The 22,958-nt window shown below is 40.4% G+C and overlaps 1 long non-coding RNA gene across 3 annotated transcripts; it reads right to left on the bottom strand.

Annotated features, from left to right (window-relative positions):
- Positions 1-905: 905 nt before the first annotated feature.
- Positions 906-20,980, bottom strand: LOC130255563 (uncharacterized). Of its 3 annotated transcripts, XR_008840949.1 has the most exons (6): positions 20,866-20,980; positions 14,422-14,545; positions 6,282-6,430; positions 5,709-5,839; positions 2,688-2,780; positions 906-2,136 (listed from the first exon to the last, which is right to left on the bottom strand). It is a non-coding gene; the product is annotated as an uncharacterized LOC130255563 (long non-coding RNA). The 3 variants fall into 3 exon arrangements; XR_008840947.1 differs by lacking the exon at positions 6,282-6,430; XR_008840948.1 differs by lacking the exons at positions 6,282-6,430; positions 20,866-20,980 and adding an exon at positions 20,774-20,798.
- Positions 20,981-22,958: the final 1,978 nt, after the last annotated feature.

Below are 22,958 nucleotides of genomic sequence, written 5' to 3' on the forward strand. Positions count from 1 at the left end.
GACCAGCTCAACAGATTGCTGGTGGGAAATAGAATTCATTCCTGTTGTTAGCTGTACCACACTTGGTCAAAGCCAGTAATAACCATATGACAGCTCTGTAGTGACTTATAGGAAAAATCCATTTTAATATACTCTGTGGTAAACAATAGGTCACTGTTTACTATTAGCAAACAGTGTAATACTGACACTGCTGTACTGTCAGTCCTGGCTGTTTCTTTGCTTCATTTTTTTGCTGAGAAGACACTCTCTTATTTCTCTAGTTGTATTGCCATGTGGAGAATTTCTTAAGAAATATAAAAATAAAATTATTCAAAGCATTTTTTATAATAAACAAACATGCAAATGTTTCTTTATTGACAGGTCTTTATAAACACACCTTTACCATGACAATAATAATAAGTAAGTAAATGTGTGAGTTTTTTCTGATTCTTAGGGAAAATGTTGACCAAACAGCAGAAAAGCTGGTCATGTCTAATCAGGATCCCAGGGAAAAGCCTGTACCAAGTGTCATGTCAAATTTCTTATTGACTTTATGGCATAAAAGATTCTGCCCAGAAGTAAAAAAAAAAATAAAATTCTTCCTTCTTCTGTGAGCCCTGGCATGCAAGGACTGTTTTTTGGGTGGTTACATGAGTAGCTGTTACTCTGTACCAAGGAATTCTTTGCTTCTGACAGGTGCCAATTATGCTGTGGACATCTGCCCTGAAGGCATTGAATCAAGCTGACAACTCATTTTATATCAATCAAACAACAACCATTTTCAATAATTTCCCATCCAGCTGGGACTGAATTTTCACAAGTGATCTATGTATTAGAGACATTACCAATCCACAGAGACATTCAGAACCATGATTATGTTCTGTTTTCCCACAGAAACTCTTGCATCTGCACGAAAAAGCAACAACTTCTTCCACTATTCAGGAGGATGCTGACAACTCAATTTTGGTCACTCGCTGCCAAGCTCAACTTGCAACAGTCAACTCACGTCAGACTGGAAGGGGATTTTTTATGTCTAGGCTTGCCATTTGCAAGTCCTGTCTTCTAATCAATGTGGATCTGTGCATCTGCAAGGTAATACTTTAGCATTCACTACTGTAATGGGCATTTTAAAAAAAAAGCACATAGTAAATGAATGGTAGTTTTAATTCTGTTTTCTGAGTAGAAAAGGAGAGCTGGACTTATCACCAAAGCATTATTAGGAACATGAGAAAATGCGATGCAGAACTGTTCCAGATGGTAACGTTTCTTCACTGTGATAGTTTATTTTCAAAGTGGTACTGGCATGAGCTCAAATCTCATTCTGCTTTGTGCAGATAATAACTTCTTCACAGATATTTTTAAAATACACGGTTAATCAGAAAAATGCCTAATACTGATTCCTTTCCCTTTTTGACCCCTTGAACCATGATGTTGTTTACACAAATTCCTTCAAATACTTTATTTAATAAAACAGTACATTTGGAGGCAAGGAATTGGTAAAATGTTCTTCTGGAAAGGACCAAAACATTCACTTTGCTAGTGTGTGAAGTACCTTTTGCTGTCTGACTAGAGCTAGAGGTGACAACTAACCCACAGGCCTTGGGAAGTCAGCAAGTTAGAACACTTAGCAAGTCAGAACAGTAGGCAAGCTCACCTTCTTCTTGTCTGTCAAGTGCTGTGCCCTGCTGTTTGCATAAGGGGACCAGCTTTTATTATTCTACTCTGTCCCTGCTACTGTGCACCAGGGCAGTACAAAGCAAGATTTAGTGCTTGGATACAATATTTGCTTGATAGCAATTATTATAGTAAAGGCTGCACTGAGACTTTTGTCTTAACCTGCTGTTCTTCCATGCTCAGAATATTCTTTAAAAAAATAATAAAAATCCCTTTCATCTGAAATTTTTCATGCTTGTTATCAGCTGAAATATGATTTTTTTTTTTTTTTTTTTTTTTTTTTTTTTTTTTTTTTTTTTGCAAGCCTGAATAAAATTCATTCATTCATATTTGAATTATGCAAGGAAGTGGGTGTAAGGAGAAAGGTCTCTTTTTTGCACATTCATAATTCACAAAAAAAGCTGCATATTACAAGCTGAAACTTTCCAGGTGGCTAGCTTTGACTGAAGGGTAGTCTTCATGCTAATTACAAAGAGAGAATGCCTGAAAGAAAAATGAAAGAGAAAAATTAAAAATGACACATATTGTGATTAACTCATTTGTTTTGTAGGTGTGTCATACAGAAGTTACATTGTGAGCCACTTAGAGCAAGTTTAAAGTAACAATTTCATTTAAGTTAAGATGAACTACCATAATTACATAATATCAATGTTTTGCGCTGCAATTTTACTAAGAATCTCCCTACAGAAGCTGCAGAAGCTTTTACTTATGCAAATGTGGAAGCTCACAGTGAAATCGGCACAGAATCTTATGAATCATTAACTGTGGCCAGAAAGTCAGTCTGGGGAAGGGGGGAATGGCGTGCAGAGGCAGCAACTGTCCCTGTGCTCTGGGTCTTCCTGAACACTGGACTGCTGAGGAAAATAACTCAGGGTTTTTGCAGCTTCTTCCAACTTAATACACTGTCAGGGACAGCAAAAGCAAACCACTAAAGCTTTGTTATTCTCTTTTCCTTGCTGTATTCCCATATACTTGTGGACATAACATGTGACTGACCCTCCACGGTAACAAAGGATTGCTTCAGCAGAAGGTACCTGGGCAGCAGAAGCTGGGAATGTTAGAATAGTCTCCCTTAACCCATGGAAAAAAGGTACTGTGACATGCAGCTCCATGTTCTCATAAAACACCTGGAGATAAAATACACGCATATAAGTAAAGCAATATAAGTGTAATTTTAAACATCTGGAAGAATAACTGGCAATGGTTCACATAGTAATTGCTGACTTTGCTCCACATGGTGCAAAGATGAGTTCAGAACTTCCTCACTACTAAGTTCCCAGTAACCTCTTGAAGGCCAAAGAAGGACTGCTGGATTCAGTGCAGGAATCCTCCTCTTTTTTTATCCCTTGAATTTTGGGTGAAGCGAGGACAACTCAATTTTGCTGCTTTTTTTAACAAAAAAAAAAACAAAAAAAAAAACAAAAAAAAAAAAAAAAAAAAAAAAAAAAAAAACAAGTGAGTGAATTCTGAGACATACTAGCTTCTGCAAGTATAAATTTAGACCTTAACCTTTATTATTCCAGGTCCCTATTCCAGGAACAAAAGGTCTTGATCCAGTCACTGAGTGGAGTGGATGGATGCTACAGCAATTGTTAAATAGAAAAGTGACAGCAGTGCCTGGCAGTAATATGGCCACATAAAAGTCCCTGGTCTTAGGCTTACAGTCATCATTTGCATAAGATCAAACCTCAGCACTGGGGAAAAACTGGATAAAAGTCACATCTGTTTCAATATATAAATTACCTATTTGAATCAAAAAGGGACAGGTGCTATTGAGAGTTAAACTGATGCAGAGCTATGAAGGAAACATGGCAACTCTCTTTCTTCTGAATGCCTGATATTGCCCAAGGTGTTAATGTCCCAGCAACCATAACAGCCCTGCTGAAGCCCTTTCCTACTTTCCATTCATGGCAGTATAATAAATGGGATACTGTATATTGCCATTGTATCTCTTGTCTTTCACCAGCCCCATACTGGGATAACTCTATAGGTGCATGTCATACTGCAGGTATTTCTTGTTGGTGGTCCCGTTCTGGCAGAAACTTGAAGAAATTATTCATCTTTTACTTAACTCAGAACATGCAAGTTATGTTCAGACTATTTTTAATAGTCTGTTACTTTCTTCATCAGCTCTTTCTCTGATTATGTTCTACAAGAATTCAAAGTAGCTTCCTCTGAAAACTCTTCCTACACCTGTATGACAGCTACATTAAGTCACAAGGATTGCAGAGCCCAAGATGCGTTGACTCCAGCTGGATTTTTACTTGTCTATTTTTCTTATCTTATTTGCACCCTTGCATGAACTACAGTTCAATGACTGCAATTTGAGCACTCCTTCCTATCTAGCTGAACAATCTTCCCCAACACACAACCATCCTGATGTGTAATCACTCAGGAGACATAATCATTCACTTAGAACTAAAATAATTCTTCTACCATTTGCTCTTTGCCTCCATTCTACCCTTTTTCTCTGATTTATTGCACTATATTCCTTATGGAAATATTTTGACATCCATCCCCTCTCTTCAAGTCTTATACCCACCCTTGGAGGGAGTGCTTTGAACAGAGGAAGGCCAGGATGAGTGTGTATCTCATATACTCACCCTTTTATTCCAGTGTCATTTCCCCCACCTCCTCATTATATTCCTGAGCCCTTCCCCTCCTTCTAGTTTAGCTGTACCTACTGTCTCTCCTAGACCTGAGTCTTCCCTTCCCTCCCCTGCCCCTCTAGTAAATGTCAGAAAATAATTCCTCACAGCCTCTGCTACTCAGGATTGTGTCTGAATACAGGGATCCTGAACCCAGCCTTGTCTAAGCTCTCTAAATCACTTGACCCCAAAAAGGTTGCCACAGGACAGCACTTACCTACAGCGCAGGCTGGAGAGAAAGTGCTGTTAAGGCACTGAATTCCTCCAGCTCCAAGCTCTGCAGCTTATTTAGACTGCAAGAAACAATTTAGTGAGCCAGAGCACTGAATTTGTTACTCATTAAGCTCAGCCAAAATTACTATGAAATTTTTTAATTAAACAGTTCAAGCTGAGAAGCAAAATGCTCTCTAATCCAGCCACCACAGTGCCCTACTCAGTCCTGTACCTTTGCTTCCTTTCTTGCTGCCCTCACGTTGTCATGTTACCTCATGTGCTGCCTGTTGGCTTCGTTTGCTACGAGTGTCCCCCGACCCCCACACTGCACCAACAAGCAGAAAGCTCTTTATGCCAAGCACTGACCTAGTGGTGTGCACCAGCCCAGCCTGAAAGTGCTTCTTGAATTTCTTGCTCCCCCGGGAGCATTTGATTAAAGGAGGATTTTCATGGTGTGTTGAGATTCAGAACGTGGCTGCTATTCAGTAGCTGCTGGTGGCAGTTCTGAGCCAGGACACACACTGGGGCTCTGCTCCTTCTGTGCTGATAAACTGAGTCCTGGGACAAGGAATTCTGCATGATTTCCCCCAGTGTGCAGAAGAGCTCAGACAAGGCCATGCTCACACTCACTGCCAGGCTGCTGCTCTTGCACTTGGGAACACAGCTTTCACCAGATTTTCAGTAATTCTCCACAGAAGGCTTCCACACCTGCTCTCTAATGCATTTCTTACAGGTAAAGAACTTGAATCAGCTTCACTGTTACTCCAGATGTTGAGTTTGGAAATTGAGGGCATTTCGTGTCTGCACACCTGCACAGGGCCTCAGAACAGCACTTGCAACTGCAGGACACCTCACAGCACACTGTGCCTTTTACAGGCCTCAACAGGCTCAGCCTAACTCACAAATATACACATATGCTTCTCCAGAGTAATACACAATCTAAATTAATTTCTGCTATTATAAATCTTGAAAAACTTCTCTATAGCCCAGGAGATGGCTCTGGAGTCACAATACAGATGTGTACAGTTGTACAGAATACAGTTCATAATTTTGGCTTTTTCTTCTCTTCCAAGTAACTGAAGTTTTAATTAATAAAAACTATGCATACAATGAAGTAGGAAAACAGAATATTTTCAACACATGTATGTATTTTCTTTATTTCCTATGGTTTGATTTATGGATTTGCAAACTTACCACTTCAGTCTGAACTCGTAAAGCAGAAAAATTACTTTAAAATTAAGTTGACAGTGCTTTAGGATGAATTATGGATACATATTTTGGCTTCTGACAGTAATTTGCTTCAGGATATTCTTCTGGCTGAGAAGCTGTAAACAAGACACAGCAGCAAAAATATAAGCAAAGAAAAGCAACTAAAATAATTAGATCAGCTATAGTATTAATCATTTTGATGCTGAATTTGGCTCCTTTGGGTCTAACCAAACTAACTGCACTTATTTCATAATTTTTATTTTTCAGTTCACTTATCCACAGTGAATATATCCATGTGTATTGTGTTTTCTCTCCAAGAATCACTATGTCTCTATCATGAGGAAAATAAAATAAAACCTTTTAAATTACCACAAAACTCATTAATTTATTTAAAGTAAAGTCTGAAAGAGGGGAATGCTAGTGCTCCATTTTATAAATCATAAAAATGAAACTTTTCCTTTTCCACAACTCCTTATCCTGCTAACTTGTTAGAAATTGTGCCACTGTTTATATTACTAACCAGAGTCCAGGAATACAAGGAGCTGTTGAAGCACTCACCCAAGAGACCAGCCAGAACACAGGCACTGCAGTGGAAGGATTAGTGAGCAGGATGCTCAGACACTCATTTCCAGCTTGGAGTGGCCACAGCTGACTGCAGCTACATCTGGCCACCGGATGTGCACCTCTCCATGTGAAAGTTGTGGATACTGAAAAGTTAATGAAGGCATTTTCCAGCTCTGCAGGATGTGTGCTGCTCCTTTCTGCTGTGCTGATGCACATGACTGTGTATCTTGTGCAAGCAGTTACTGGACACACAAATCAGGAAGTGGATGTTGGAAGTAATTGTATCATTAAATGAGGAATCATATCTAATTTAATGAAGAGATAAATACACCCTTACAAGTAAGCAAATGTCATTGGGGTATCAGTTGTACTTGCATACCTTTCCAGTCATCAGAGTGCTTTGAAACCCTTCCCATTTATGGACAGTATATTTCTCTGAAATAGGAAAACAAGTTTTTTCAGGTGATGCATGAAGCAAGAGTTCAAAGGACTTGACCAAAGAGTATCAGCAAGTAAACTAAAAATGTATTCTATCAATAAAATCCTTACAAGAATATGTTATAAGGGTAGTGGTTTTGCAGTTGATTTCCAGGAATTTAATGGGCAAGGAGTTGAAAATTACGACTAAGATGCCTGGCTCTTGTAGTTTCATGCTTGCCTTGCAGTCTGCATAAAAAGTTTGGAAATTATCTTGGAGCTTCACAGAGTTATCAGTCCTGAGCTGTCCTAATGACTGAAAGTAAGATGTTTCAAAGAAACAAGTCAATGACCATCCAGCTGTTCATAACATGCCTGTGTTTGCCTTGTCATGATATTATCATCACATAATCTAAATTTAGACAACATCAGACATTACAAAAATCAGTGTTTGCATTGCAATTGTAAAATTTCTTAGTTCTAAAATCTAAAGATTGCAGAGAAACTATTTCAAAGAGTAAGCAATAGAATATTTAGAAGGAAGCAAATATTTTGTTAAAATAATTTTTGGGAAAAGCCTTCATGGATTTTGAAAAAGGCACAGTCCTTCTTTATGACCATGAGGAGCTTAAAGGGTCTTCTACTGAGTTCTACCGTAGCTGCATTTGAACGACAAACTGTGGGAACTCACAAAATCCCAGGCAAGGAGACTCCCCTCACTTTGGAAATCTATAGATTTTAGATGTATTTTTCCATAGCACTTTGTGATATCACATATCACAGTGCTTTGTGCTGTCATTTACATGGGTGAAGAAAAGACTGGCAGCAATCTGACTGCTCACTTTGAACTAACAACCACACAAGATGCTGACACAGAAAATCACCCTTTGATTTCTCAAGAGTTAAATTGCATCTGCAAACCATGTCAAGCTCCATTTGGAGTAAGCTCTGATGTCTGTCTAGTGCATTTCTGCCACTGGTTATTCCTTTTTTTTTTTTTTTTTTGTTTCTTCAGATAAGAAAGGTCTGCATCCTAGTTGCTAATGAAAGAATAGCATAATTCTGAAATGCTTAGTCACTTTTATACTTTTTTACTGATGCTGGTAAGAAGTGACAGAATCCTGTAGATAACATGATTCAAAAGATAAGGGGGAGGAGAAGGTGGAGAAAGATTATAGAAAATGTATTTATATTGTTTCTACAACTGAATTGTTTTCAGTATAGTGTCCTGCTCTCATTATGGGGGAATTCTGCATGTGTCATGATTCAACAGATGCTCTTGCACACTACATGCACCTGCACTATTTGTCATGGTCAAATTTAATAGCAAGATGCTTGTTATGTGTTCCCTCTGATCTTAGTTCACAAAAACACAGAGGGGGAAAAACCCCACTCCTTGATAGCTTGCTTGCTTCCCTTCTTTATATACCCTTTTAAAGCACTTTTAAACCAATATTGGGGACACCCATCTTTTGTACTGAATTCTGTAACACGTGCAATTATAGCTCTATTACCTTTGCTAGAACGATCTTGTTCTTTCTAATGTTTATAATGCTAATTAAATAATTTTAAGTACCTGAAGAGGTCATATTTCTAACAGTGGGGGTTCTTCAAGAGCTTGATCTTTCAAAAAGGAGAATAATTTCTGAATAAGTCCTGAGTATCCTCTGTTCTCACTGAGAGAGATGAAACTCTGAAGCACTCCATACAGCAGCATGGCAGAGCCAAGTGCTGTCAGAAATTTTAGAGTCAAACTCAGAGGAGCTTTCCTAGTCTTATAATTTCAAAATCCTGGATTCTTTCCTCTATGTATTCTCTGTCCCAAACATTTTGGTGTGAAGGCAATGTGTTAACCAGCTCTTCAGAGGGAACCATACCCTTGGGTTTTAGCTTCTTGCAGATGTATTCAGGAAGTAGAACAAGATTTTGCAAATAGAAAAGGGCAGGCAGGCCCACAGAGAGAGAGAGAGAGAGAGAAAGAGAAAGAGAGAAAGAAAGAGAGAAAGAGAGAAGGAGAGAGGGAAGCCTGTAACATGCTGAAACGTGAGTTTTCTAGTTAGTGGCAAGGGAGGTAACTGAAGAACTGGCAGTGCAAGGAGAAACTAGGACTTCAGAGAACAAAACTGACACCTGAAGTAGAAGCACATCCAACTAAACCAAACAGGACAAAACTCAAAAAGAAGGTACAGCTATAGAAGATATATACACTATCAGTAAGTGTACGAACAAAATATAAATGTTATAAATGAAAAACTTAAATTTAATGACTGCATCTCCTATAGTACAAGACATTAATCTACTCCAGTGAAGGCTATAGCAGGAAACCTGTGAGGAGAGGCTGAGGGCCTCTGTGGTTCTTCAGCCTTGAAAAGGCCAAGAGGGCAGGGGGATCTACTGCTGTCTGGAAATATTTCACAAGAGGCTACAAAGAAGACAGAGACAGGTTTTTCTTAGATGTCCACAAGGACAGGAAAGAGGCAACCTGCACAAGTAAGAGAAATTCTGAGCAGGGATTAGAAAAAATCATTTACTGTGAGGGTGGTGAAACATTGCAGAGGATCCCTGCAAGGTTGTGACTCCCTCATCTCCAGATGACAAGGTCTGTATGTCCTCTTTTGGAGAATAATCACATTTAACAGGTCACCCTAGATATTAATATCTACACTTGTAACATACATATATATATGTATATATGTATGTATATATATATATATACAAGTACAGTTGAAACTCTGAGTGCTTTTAAAACAAAAGAAAAGATGGATCAACAAAGTGGTTCTTTTGCCATTGAAAATTCACATTTTTAAAAGAAATGTACCATTTATATACAATTGTATGGGAGGTATTTTAAAGCATCTTGAATTTTGTACATGCTGAAAACTGAGTATATGTAAAATACATAGTCATGTATCAAGTTGATGAAAAAGTTCTTGTTGTTTGTAGGAAGATGATCAGATAATTTTGGAAATGTATAACAAGTGCTTCTGTTATTAAAGACGTGCATCTGTGCACACAATCTGCCAAAGAAAATGGAATTTAGTGAATGTTTTCAGAAGAATGCTGACAAATAGCCTTGAAATATTTAATAGAGATGTGAAGATACTAGCTTCCAGTCTTCAGATGATTACTTAGGTCAAAAGTTAAACAGGTCTGACTATGATATTTCTCATTCTGTTTCTAATAAATTTCAAATCATATATAAGAGATCTAGTTGTGTTTGGGTAGAGACCCATCTTCAGAAATTGTTGTGAACTGCCTCATGTAAAACCTGCCTGCTAGTGCTTGTCTGTGTGTCTGTATGTCTGATGTATCTTAGATTCAAGCATGTTTCTTAATTATCCTATACCTTTATCAGGTTACACTATGGTCTCCTGCAGCTACAAGAATTTTTAACTTAGCATTACAAACTATAGCTCTCAGTTTAATAATCACAGCATTCCTGCTGATTGGGCAAATTATATTGGCAATGAAAATCAAATACTTTTTGTTAGCTGGCCTCCTGATGGCAATGAAGAAATATAAGTCAATCAGACTTTGAATTACTCTAATTCAAGAGAAGTTAGGAAAGTGTGAACGTTTCCAAGATCTGCTGCTCAGTCATGACTCTGAGACAGAGCAGGGTTTGCAAATCCTTGCTATGCATTTCACAGACTATTCAAAGTGACTTTATAGCCCAATAAATGTGATTTTGCCATTATTAGTAAAAAGCACCAGAGTTTGTATTGAGGCGACAGCATAAGGATTTGACAATGCTCTGGTTTTTCTGGGCCTAGACAGATTCTAACTTGGTTTAGCTATGATAGCAATCGACCAGCTGCAAGGCACTCTTGACTAGATTTGTTTAACTCTCATTTAGGATAATAACAAATGGTTATTCATTGTGAACTGAACTGCTGACAACTCTAGAGTCAGCTGTGGGAAAGAGTGGAGACACCTTTGACACAAATCAGCCATTTAATCATAGTTAGATGAAAGTGTTAAGAAAACATATAAAACTAAATCCAAGCAGACACCAGGCTGAGAAGAAAGACATCCTTCTCCCATGAGTATCACACTAATCCCGGTGATAACTCATCATAATACTCCCCCACTCCTTTTGAGGAATACCAATTTAGGACCCAATGGAGAACTGGGGGAGTACGTGCAACAACCAGATAAGAGGAAATTCTTAGTGTAGCAATTTTAACTCTATTTTTAATGAGATTTTTCTATATTCATTAAGTAATTTTGACTGTTAGACTGTTTAAAACATTAATTGGACTAACAATAAATTCTTAGATTAATTGATATTCTTTTGCCAGTATATTTTTGCCAAACAGAAGACTTTGAGTGTAATAGCACATCATAACATCACCAACATCTTTAAGAACCTGCAAACTGAAACAAGCAGTATAAAGATCACTGAAGCTCACAAGCACTTTTGGCCAGTTGCAGTCAATGCTGCTGTGCTCTACTTTCTTATGGACAAGCTGAATAAAATCAATCCAGTGAATTAGCTCTCACTTGAGGTTACCACTCAGGAAGAGGTCAGTGTGTTTGTGAGCTGCTGTTTTAATCCAGTGCTACCACTGGCTTACCACTTTCCCTCTGGTCACAGGCTTTTACTGCTGTATTTCGCAAGGCAGTGCAGTGAGCAAAACCCTCTGAGAACATGAGGCTGAGTGTAAAGAACCCAACTGCCTGTGTAACACCCTCAACTGTCATTTACCTTGGTCTGTTTGAAAGGATAGTTTACTTTCACACCTAGTGGGCTCTCCCTGTACAGCACAAACCCTGCACGAGCTCCCATTTACCACTCTGTGTATGCACACCTCTATGTGTGGCCAAGCAGCCCACAGAGCAGACCTTTGCCTTAAGGATTTTAGGTCTCCCTTCTATGCCTTCCCAATTCAGCACAGTACAAGGGAATACTGAAGTTTGTGTACTTCTTCTTGGGTCTCCTTGCTGTAGCTTGACCTGTTCATGCTGCCAGCTGGCTCTGCTGGGCCCCTGGAAAACTCCCTCCTCAGGGAAGAACATCAGCCTGAAATGCTTCCTACAAAGTGCATTTGCTATGAACCAGTCCAGGCTGCTTTCATGTTAAGGACAGAAAAGCATAACAGCTTCACAAGTATTAGTGTGCTGGGGGGCACCTCGGCAGGGACAGCCAATTTTCTCACTCTCTACTTTCCATCTTCATCTCAAACACTGGGAAATGCATCAACTTTCAAAGTAGCTCTTCATGTCCTGAGTGCTGCTGCCACATGTATATATTCCTCCTAGAACGTGCTGAATGGAAAGAGTGTTGTATAATGATCTCTCATTTAGCTTAAAGTGTCATCTTTTCCTTCACTGCATTTTGTCTGTGAGAAGTGTGCTGAGTCTTGTGCAGCTGCGTTCTCACTCTCATTCGGCACAGATCTCTTCTAAGTTCTGAACCCATACCAAGAGTTTCCTTCTTCCCTTTGAAAAGAGTGACAAACTAGTACAGAGCAGAGCAGCCCAAAGCCTACATGGATGTGATCCAGGACTAGGATGAAAATATTAAGCTGATAAAAGAGATTTCTTTGGCTTCTAGTGCATGCATTCTGAGCTGGAAAATAAAATTCCAAATGAAGAAGAGAAAGGGAAGAGAAAGAAATTCAGGTTCACATGCTGACCCTACTTGTTTTCAGAGCACAGAATATCTACTATACGGAAACATAAATCAGCCAGCCAGTGAATTCTTGCCCAGTATTCTCAAGGTTATCTGGAAGTCAGCTATAAGCATCTGGCACGAGGACATGTGCAATGACTGACTTCTGCAAGGCGACAAAGACTGCTGTGGTCGAGGTTGGGATGCTCAGAATGCTCACCACCACCACACATGGCAGGGCCCTGCCTCTGTTTGATACATTTCTCATTGAGCTGTGTAAGCAGGATACAGTTCTACTCAGGAAAAACACACTCTATTCATAATTCAAAAATTAACTAGAGTTAAACCAATTGCCACTGTCGGGAATGCTAACCTTTAGAGCAGATCTAGCATTAAAACATGGATATCTATAGGGAGTTCCCTTGGATCATTTGATCAAATTATGCTCTTAAAAGTACACTTCAAAAATGTCATCCTGGTGTAGGAGGAAAAGAAAGAAAATAAGGCAATGAAATTAATGGAAATTTGGAGAAATGAAATGTTGTCTCGTGTATTTTGACAATGTAGGCATCAGTGGGTTTGCCAGACAGATCAGCTTCAGATTTGACTTGAGCAAATTAAGCTAGTCTAAAGCACAAGCTACTTGCTAGTAATTTTATTGGCTTTTTCCTCTTGAGCCATTTTACAAGTTCATTTACATTATAACAGCACTGGCCATGCATCTCCCACATTTGAGCTCATTCCCCAGCCTTTTAGAAGAAATCTGGCATCTGACAGGGTGGCAAATTTCTGGTCATAGAGATGCTTTAAGTAACAAGGTGTATAGGCAGCAAGAGCAAAAGGGAAAAAGATATGAAGTTAAATAAATGAGAGACTGCTAAGACAATCAGGTAAGACAGCAAGAGGAAAGAGCAGTGAAACACCTGAAGGGCTATGACAGGGAAATCCCACTGCACCAATTGTTTAATCATCACCCTGCTTTGCAAATAGCACACTGTAGGCACCCCTCCTTCACAGACAACTGCTGCTGCACCCCATTTCTTTCAACAATAAGACAGCAGGCAAAACTGGGCATAGCTGAGGGACCCATAACAATACCAAAAAAGAGAGAAATTATACCCAAGAAAAAGTGATGCCAATGAAAAACAATTGCTCACCACTGCTAAATCAATGCCCAGTCAGTCCTCAGGCCGCAGTCCCCAGCCAAATTCCACCTCTAGTCTATACAGAGAGCAGGATGCCATATGGCAGCGAATATCCCTTTGGTCACTTGGGGTCAACTGCCCCAGCTGTTGTCCTCTCAACTTCTTGTGCACCCTCGGTGTAAGGAGCAGAAAAGGCCTTGACTATGTGAGCACTGCTCAGCAATATTAAAACATCTCTGAATTATCAACACTGTTTCCAGCACAAATCCAGAACACAGCCCCATGCCAGCTGCTATGAAGAAAAGTAACCCAGAAAATCTACCCCAGTCAAAACTAGCACAATCTTAAACTGAGTTTGCTGGGCTGGAAGGTGTTCGATGGTATTGGGATTTTTACTTGTGAATGTGACACATTTGACTGAAGCCTAAGAAACATTTTTACAAATTGCCTTAAAACAGGCTTATACTTTAATACTGTCTAACCTCACACAACATGCTATGATTTGATTTCCCATTTTTATGATGATGTATTACAACACTAAGTAATAAAGATAGTAGGGAATTCGGATTGGAGAATATGAACATCAGTCTCTTGTTTGATTTTCCTAAATCTCTTTCTGACCTAAGCACCTAAATATCCTCAGTATGGTCATAATCCACACCTTGACCATATGGTCCTCTACCAGAAAACAAAATAATTCTAGGCAACTAAGACACTTGCCCATGTCCATTTCATCTGCTAGATCTTTGGAGGTGCAAACAAAACACTGGATGGGAAGATCTGCTAATTCTGATAGTGCTTTAGATCACTTGATAATCTTTTTCCTGTGATAGTTATTATTGAATGGAAATCAAATGCATGCATGTTAGGACTAGTAACAGATGGCACTTCTGTTCTGTGAGGAAGAAATAGGGGCAAAGGGGCAGCAAAGTTGAACCTCCCCCCTTCCCTGTCTTACCAGGATTCATTGTGTTGCCCTCCTGTTACAGTTGGCTGTGACTCTTTCTTGTTATAAAGAGATGTCAGAAGTTAGAGAGAGACAGACGATAACCTTAAATCCTTTACTGCATTTTACCAGGATTCTGAAAAATAAAAAATAAAAAAATAAAAGCCAGCTGACGGAGTTGGAAAATGTCAGTGAGGCATTACACAAAGAACTTGATACATTTGTTGACCTTTTTTCTTACTCCACCCTTCTCCTCTGAGATGGATTTAGTAGTAGTGAGTGCTTAGTGCTATAAGTGCTTTCTTAAAAATAATTTAGATGCTATTGGCTGTCTGCCTGCACTTGGAAAACGTAGCTGTTTCAATGAGCCCCTGCTGAAACGGAAGAAAAAGGGTTTATTGAAATGCCTCCAAAAATGCTCCAAAATTTCATTCTTTCCCTTGTCTGCTGAAACCCATCTTGTTCTTGCTTTTACAGTCTTTTGTTTTATTTTTTTAATTGTATCATTGTATTCAGGGTCTTTTCATTCTTCTCCGCTATTTTACGAACGGCGTGTGTGGTATTAAGAGCTGAAGGGAGAGATGAGAGGAGAAGTGTTTTGAATTGACTAATTTGCAGGCAAGAAATAAAGCTCTTGTAAGGTGGTCCCAGGGGTATCTTTGCCATGAACACTATTTGAAATGACATGTAATCTGGTACATTTGAAAGGCAAAACATTTCCTATTCTAAAGTATCTTCCTGAGCCAGGGTTGGTTTACCTGTTTCCAGAGAATAATAAACTCCACTGAGGCCAAGGAATCTCCTTCTCTCCCCTCTCAAAATTCCTGTTCTTTTTCAAAGGGGCAATTGCAGCCAACAGTTTATTTCTGTCCTATCTTTTGCTGCTCTAATGGCTCAGTGCTCGCTACTAATATATAGCTGAATGCACCTCTGGATTAAATACCAAGTAAGAGAACCCAGCACATCCCTGTACAACACAATAAATAATGGTGTGGAGCTCTCTTGTTTCTTACAGCAGTGGAAAATTTAGGTCTGGTTCTTACAGATTTCTAAAATACTAAGCATTCCACCATATAACTTGGATTTGGCAATTTCTTAATAGAAATTGTTCCTCTTCTAGAGAAATCTGAGTTTGCAATGTTGTATTAATACTCCTCAGCACAGTTCAGTGTTTCTAGTCCTGTTGACAATCTAAAATGCTTATACACAAAAGCCCACATTTAATTTGTTAAGACAGAAATTTCAGAAAAGCTTTGTTTAGAATTTTGTCCATACTTTGGTGAAGGTCTAGCTGGTCTTTTAAACTGACACACTTAATCATCATCTGTGAATATATTCATATATTCTAAGGAATATTTCTATATGTGTATGATTTATGCTTACAATACCCAGAAGCTGTATCACATCATTTTAAAGGATTTTTAAATGTTTTAGACGAGGAAATTAGCCACAAATAAATTCCAAAGCTTTTGAGGAAATAATCACTGATAAATATTACAAGTAATTTCTATTAATTTCACAGCTGTTCTGTTCTAAAGCTTTTAGTTACTGAAAAACAAACTCATGCTTTGTGAACGTTCTGCACTTCCACAGATCACCCTTTCAACATTTACTTGATTTTCTCTTTAACTCACCGTGAAGAGAAATCAGGGTACAGTGAGTCTACAATAATGACCCCACATTTTTATATTTTAAAATTTATTTCTATAAAAAACGTCTGTTACATTGATTTTAAAAATCCACATGCTTGTGCTCAAATGCACTGACTCTACATAGTATTTTTTCATTGTGGACAATGTTAAATAAATTACATTATTTGAAGAGAGATACTGGAGGTTCCTGGATAGAACAAACAAAAAAAATGGATTTGAAATGTCCAGACAGGAGAAATTTCTAAAGTCATGAAAAGTGAGAAGTTCTCTCCTCAACCTAATATTTACATGAGGCAGCAGAATGTCCAGGATAACTTGTGCTATCAGTTTGTATTACCAGTCTCAGTCCTCTGAAGGGCAGATTTTGTACTGTGAGTGACCTTAATGTATATTGCTTTTGGATCTCTACCAAACAGAAGTCATGATAAAATATACCCCACAGATCGGTCTTACACCTTAATTGTTGTTTTTCACCAGGTTCTGTTAACTATAATTCTTAATTTATGGGAATTTAGCCCAAACATAATTTGGAACTAAATGTGTCCAGTTTTCACAAAAACTTCCAAAGAAGGCAGTGCTGTTCCCCAGTAGAATTCACCTCAAGGACTGGTCCCCTTATCAATTCTGAACTATTAGATCAGTCTGGATTAGATGCTATTACTAACAACCATGAGAAAGCATAACACCTACCATGAAATAAAAGAACTTTCTACAAGTTAGTTAGCAATACCACTGGTCCTAGATATTCTACCACAACCAGAGAAATAAACCAGGCCTTTCCATGACTGCTGAGTGCTGTCCCACGTTAACGCACCGATGGCATCACACCTCCAGTGTCTGAGGAAAGTTTCTGTGCCTGGCTCAGGCAGCTGCCTGGAGACCACTCGCTGCTTTCTGAAATCAGAGGTAGCTGCTTGCTCTTCTATATTTGCTCAAGTCATCAACCTTGCAGAAGTATACTAGAGCAACAGATTTGACCCTGAATTTTAAAAATTTGCTAACCCTCATCTGACCCAACTACTTCCTGATGCCAGCATAAAGATTTCTGTTAAGCCCCCTTAATTGCCTGTGTGTAATGTCACCTTCACTGAGACATTAACTTAATTTCTTTTTTTTGCTTTAGATAAACTTCTAACATATCCACTTCAGTGTGCATTAAAATATTCATATAAGCAACATGTAGGGAAGCCATCAGCAGGAATCAATTGCTGCACACTGGGATGCTTTTCAGACACAGGTGCATTTTGCTAACACAGAATACCTGGCCAGAAAGCAGCACAATATCCTATCTCAGCTGATTTATTGAAACTATATTTTCGAGGGCTGTTTTTTTTTCCTTTGGTGACTCATGTGATGTGGTACCATTTTAACACTGTGTAGAACACATGTTTGTTTGAACACTTCATTATTTGGCTCAAAGTAGTACAGTATATTGTTCTGTTTAGGGAACAAGTTTGAATTTACCATTGACTCAGGAGAACTTCACACTGTATCGCTGGGTCAAGGACAGGAAGCTGCAGCAGAAATAGCTATGGAAAAGGCATCAAAAGAAGGCCACTGGGTTATACTTCAAGTAAGTCAAAGCTCTTCATTACATCAGTGCTGCACTGCGGTGTTAAAAACTGAAGCGTTTCAAAATAACATGTGCCCAGAAGAAAGAGTACTAAATAGTGATTTAAAACTTCCTTTGTCTTTGCCACAAGGGAAGCACGTAACTTCATCTGTAGATGTGAGTATCGCTCAATATCACACAAAATATGAATTGCAACTATCTTGCATGTAGGGAGTCAACTAACATATTTTCCCAAGTACATGATATCTGATTTACTAATTTAATATCCATTTTAAAAAATCCTTTAGTAAATAAATGTGTAGCAAAAAGAATTGTTACGCTGTATAATCAGATGAATAGATACAAACAGGGAAGATTGCTGTCATTATGCAGTGTATTGTGCTAAACAGATGCACACAATTTTTTTCAAATATTGTGCAATATCAAACTGCTTCCTTATGTCTGGGTTTTTCTTGTATCAATAAAATGTTTCAAATTTCAAATCAATAGCTCACTGGGAGGCCTATTTTTTCCTCCCTTCTCCCTCCTCTCCCTCCCTATCTCTGAATATTTATTTTGTAGTAAAGTGATTGGACACATTAGAGAAATTACTGAAGAAAGCCAGGGAAGGAAGTCAGCAGGGTGATTGGTTTTGAGTGTGGGGAATCTGCTCCTTTCCCTAAAGCACATCTCATTCCAGAGTGGATTTAGGAAACCCCCCATCAAATAACCGATAAGCCGCTACCTGTAATACTGCCTGATCACCATGCTGCACTCGATAAATTTGACCAGGCAAGTGAAACATCACAGAAATAAAACTTTAAAAATGTGAGTATTAAACTTCTCATTTTAAAGCCACTTGAAACAGTGAAGTTACTAAAAGCCTTTACAAGATATGCAATAGTAAAGCAGAATTAACTGAATTTCTTGAAGATTTGTTCACATATCCTAGAGTGACCACACATCTAACACCAGAAAAAAAAAAAAAAAAAAAAAAAAAAAAAAAAAAAAAAAAAAAAAAACACAAAAAAAACCACAAAAAAACCAAGAAACTGCTTCTTTCAATTTTAAAGAATCACATACAGTTTTTAGCTAAGTACCTGTCTCTGTGCATGGGATATGAAGAATTTGCAGTTACTACAGGTAATTACTGTAGTACAGAAGAAGAATTCATTTTGGTTTCATCTAGCTTAGTTTGGTTTATCTTGAGATGCACAACCATGTGGTTTTGTGTCTCTGGGATATCTTTTACATATTATGAGCATGCAGTGCACTGGAATTAGGCCTTCAGCTGAGGTAAATCAGTGAGGTTCACTACACCAATTTATATTCCCAAGGGTTTGGTCCAAAACATTTGGATCACACATTAGAGGAAAGCATGGCTGCTAGGTTATCATATTTTCCTCTGTCCTTTTTAATTTTTGTTTTGGAAGGCTTTTAATGAAAACAATTTTTTCTTACTGACTCCTAAAAGATACTTAAAAACACAGGTGTGTATAGGTAGTAGTTATAAGCTGTGATCAAAGATATGGTCAAAGAAATCAACTATCGCTTTGGAACATAAATTGTATTAAAGAAAGAGCATCCACCCGAATGCTAAAAAACTCACCAATTACAAAAAAAAAAATTCCTTTTTCGCACTATATTCTAAAATACCTCTGCAAAAACTACAAAGGCTTTTATTCTTATTTCTCTTTGATAGAATACCCTCTTCCAGCAATAAAAATAGAAAAACGGCCAGGCACCCGCGCGGCGCAGGAAACATCCCCCGATGAGCCGACAGACGCACAAAGAATCGCGCGGTCACCAACTCCGGCCGGGCCCGGCCCTGCCCCGCGCGGCGCCGCCTGCCCCGCCCAGGGCCGCTCGGGAGCCGGGCCGGGCTGCGCCTGCCGGGCCGTCCCCGCTGCCGGCGGCTGTGCCGGGGGGCGGTCACCTGCCCGCTGCCGAGTGGCAGCCCGGCCCCGCGGTAGCTGCGGGGCCCGGGGCAGCCGCCCCTGCCCGTTCGCGTTCCGGTGTCCGCGCTGTGGGCGGCGGGGCGGCCTGGGCCGGGCCGGGGCAGCGGCAGCGCGTTCCCGGAGCCACAGCGCCCCCTGCCGGCCGCTGCCCGCGGGCCGTGCTGAGGCGGCCGGGCTGTGGGCTCGGCTGGGCCCGGCCCCGGCGGGGCAGCGCGTTTGACCGCGGGCAGCGCTGCGGGGCTGGGGCGGCGGCCCCGGCCTCCAGGGCAGGTCTCCCTCTCGCAGACGCTCGTGTTAACGCTGCAGTGGGGGCGGCCGGGACTCCCCACGCAGGGCCGCGCTCCCAACAGCCGGGCGCCGGCGGGGAGAGTCTGTAACCCGCCCCCGGCCCAGCGCCTCCCGGCCGGGCGCCTGTGTGAGCCCGGCCATTACCAGCGCGGCTGCAGCGGGGTCGGCACAGCCAGGGCGCATCCTGCACTTTCTTCCACTGGTTCCACCCGGAGGACAGGAATGTGGCATGGGCAGGAACCAGAGGTCAGAGACCTGCGGGGCTGAGGCGACTCGGCCGGCGCCCGTCGAACTGGGGTTCGTGCCTGGGGAAAAGCACACACGGGCTTGAACGTGCACGCTCCTAACTCCTTTAAATGGCCACAAGCGCACTGCTCTTCCTGAGGGATTACACCTTAAACAGGCTCGGCTGTTTAATAAACCAGCCCTAGTCCCGTGTAGCGGTGACCTCTGATCCCATAGCAGTGCAAAGATTTCTTGTAGAGCCGTGCCCGCGCTGCTGCGGCCGAGCGGCGATAATGACCAAAGGTCCGTGTGCGACAAACTATTTCAGCAAGAGTGAGGCGGAAAAGTCCTCTCCCCATCTGTGGAGCATTTGGTGATGATCTGTGGCAGTGGCCGTGCCTGGCGGGCGGAGGGCTCCTCAGTGCACCTGGCATTCGTCAGCTGGTGACGGGAGCAGGTGGCCAACCTTCCCGGCCCGTGCGAGCCGAGCGCGGCCGGGACTGGCAGTTCGCAGCGCCCATCCTCACCTGAGAGCACATTGCCATCTCGCCTCCTCGTCCCCCGCAAGGCAGGTGTAGAAGCTGTGCCCGGGACAGAGGCAGGGCGGAGAGGGAGGCAGCTGTGCCCAGGCCCCGCACGGCCGCACCCCGCCCGCCTCCCGCCCCCGTTCACTGCAGCGCCCCGTTCACCTGCAGTGTGGAAACTGGTGCGGGGTCCTTTCCGCCTCCTCTTTCCGCCCCGCTCACCTGCAGGGCCCTTCTCACTGCAGCGCCCCGCTCACCTGCAGTGTGGAAACTGGTGCGGGGTTCTTTCCGCCCCGCTCACCTGCAGCGCCCCGCGGCCGCCGCGCCCCGGCCCCGCTGCCGGGAGCTCCCGCTGCGGGAGGAAGGAGAGCAGTCCGAGGAGACAAGGGGAACAAAAGGACGAGATCAGAAAAAGGAATAAAAGAAGGAAATGTAGCGAACACTAAAAACAAGAGGAGGAATTTTCCCCGTGGGGAAGAGAGAGGGAAGAGCCACTTAAATAAGCTTTTTTTTTTTTTTTTTTCTCCTACAATTTCTGCAGAAATTCTGACAATGCACGTGCTCGTTTTCCCTTTCCCAGCCCACACAAACCTGTTGTTGTTTTACTTTCATTATTTCACTTTATTGTATTAGAAATGCTGAATCATAAAACAGGGGTTAGTGAAAATGGTATTTATCTTACAGAAATAAGCCCCACATTATTTTAAGGATCCCCACACTACTGCTGTTATTATTATTATCATCATCATGCATCTTGGCAGGTTGAAAGGTATCTAAGAACAGTAAGAATTCAGCAGTAATTTAACATCCCACAGCAGTAGTTTAAAAGCTTCAAATAGCATTTTGAATTTTAAGTCAGTACAAGTGTAAATAAATAGATGCACTCCCACATGTCTGTTGTTTTTAAACTTGTGGTGATACTAAAATATTTGCCTAACAGCTTTGAGTTGTAGCAGAATTTCAGCTCACATATACACATGCGTGTGATATTGAATTAAACCGTTTGTCATTTTTTCCATAAAAGACACAATTTGGCTCTCGGCAAACCATTTGAAATAGAAATTATGATGATGATACCACAGCTCCATTTTATTTTATGATACTGTATTGATTTTCAAATAGACAATACATGTATTTTTGTAATGGTCTAAAAGAAGATATTCTGCCTTTTTATTTTACAGTCCTTATGCTATTACTTGCTTTCATTTCAATAAAGGATGGCATTTTTCAGAAATGCTACCATAAATTGCTTCATTTAATAAGTTGCTACACAGAATAATAACGTTACACCAGAGAGCAGCACTTCATAATTTGGAAGAAATAACATTTTTCTTTTAAGAATATTCCTGTCTCTTTATTTTTATATTAAAATTATTTTTCTGCTGTTTTCTTTCAGAAGGATAATCTGATTATTAAAAAATTCCTTTTTTTCTTGCAAGCATCAGAACTTGGGTGTGACATAATGGGGCTAATTAAAATGGGGAACAAATTAGATTAATTTCCACGGATATAATAGTGATATAAAAGTCTTGTTCTCAACAATAGAACTATTTCATTTATGCCTAAGCAGGTTCCTTATTCTGTCTAGTGAGGATTGCCAGCAGTGTCTTAGTGACAAGGTTTTTATTATTTTTTTGACAGGTTGATAGGAAGTCGGTGCTTGCTTCAGGGTTTGCAGTCTCTTCAAACCTGGATTATGAAGGATACCATAAAAATATGGATAAAATGCTTCCTCCCCACAGTGCCATACGTTATGGCCTGCACCCCAATGTGGAGATTGCTTTTGTAATAACTGCAGACAACATGCTCCACATGCTATTAGAGCTGCAATTCAAATACTTGGTCACTAAGGAGTGACTGGGGAAGGAGTCTCCTAAGCTGTGGAAGACAAGGTCAGTCAAAACATAGAGCAGGCTTCAAATTTGTCACAAGACAGTTTTTGCCTATGTCTGTGGCTTTCTGTTTGGGCTTTTTTTCCTCCTATGGACACCGATTTCGATTGAATTAGATATTTTCATACCTGTTTTTTACAGGGATTCAGTCTGAAATTTGCAATGAGGGATCTCTAGTACACTTGAGACATAAATACATACATTATTTTGCGCCACAGAGAAAAAAATATCTTGCTAAAAAATATTAATAGCATTGTGCCATTTAGGATCCTTTACCAGGTTGCAAAATGCCATTATTTCCAAATTGTAAGGCAGAATTTGCTTCTCTTCCTAACAGCATGGATGTACATAAGTCTTCCTCTCCTTCTTCATTTCACAGGATTTATCCATCTCCTTCATACTATGACATGAAGGCACAGAAATGCTTTCACTGCGTGAAGTTAAGATACACAAAGTTT

This window comes from Oenanthe melanoleuca, chromosome 7 (assembly GCF_029582105.1).
Source record: "Oenanthe melanoleuca isolate GR-GAL-2019-014 chromosome 7, OMel1.0, whole genome shotgun sequence".
Taxonomy (NCBI): domain Eukaryota; kingdom Metazoa; phylum Chordata; class Aves; order Passeriformes; family Muscicapidae; genus Oenanthe; species Oenanthe melanoleuca.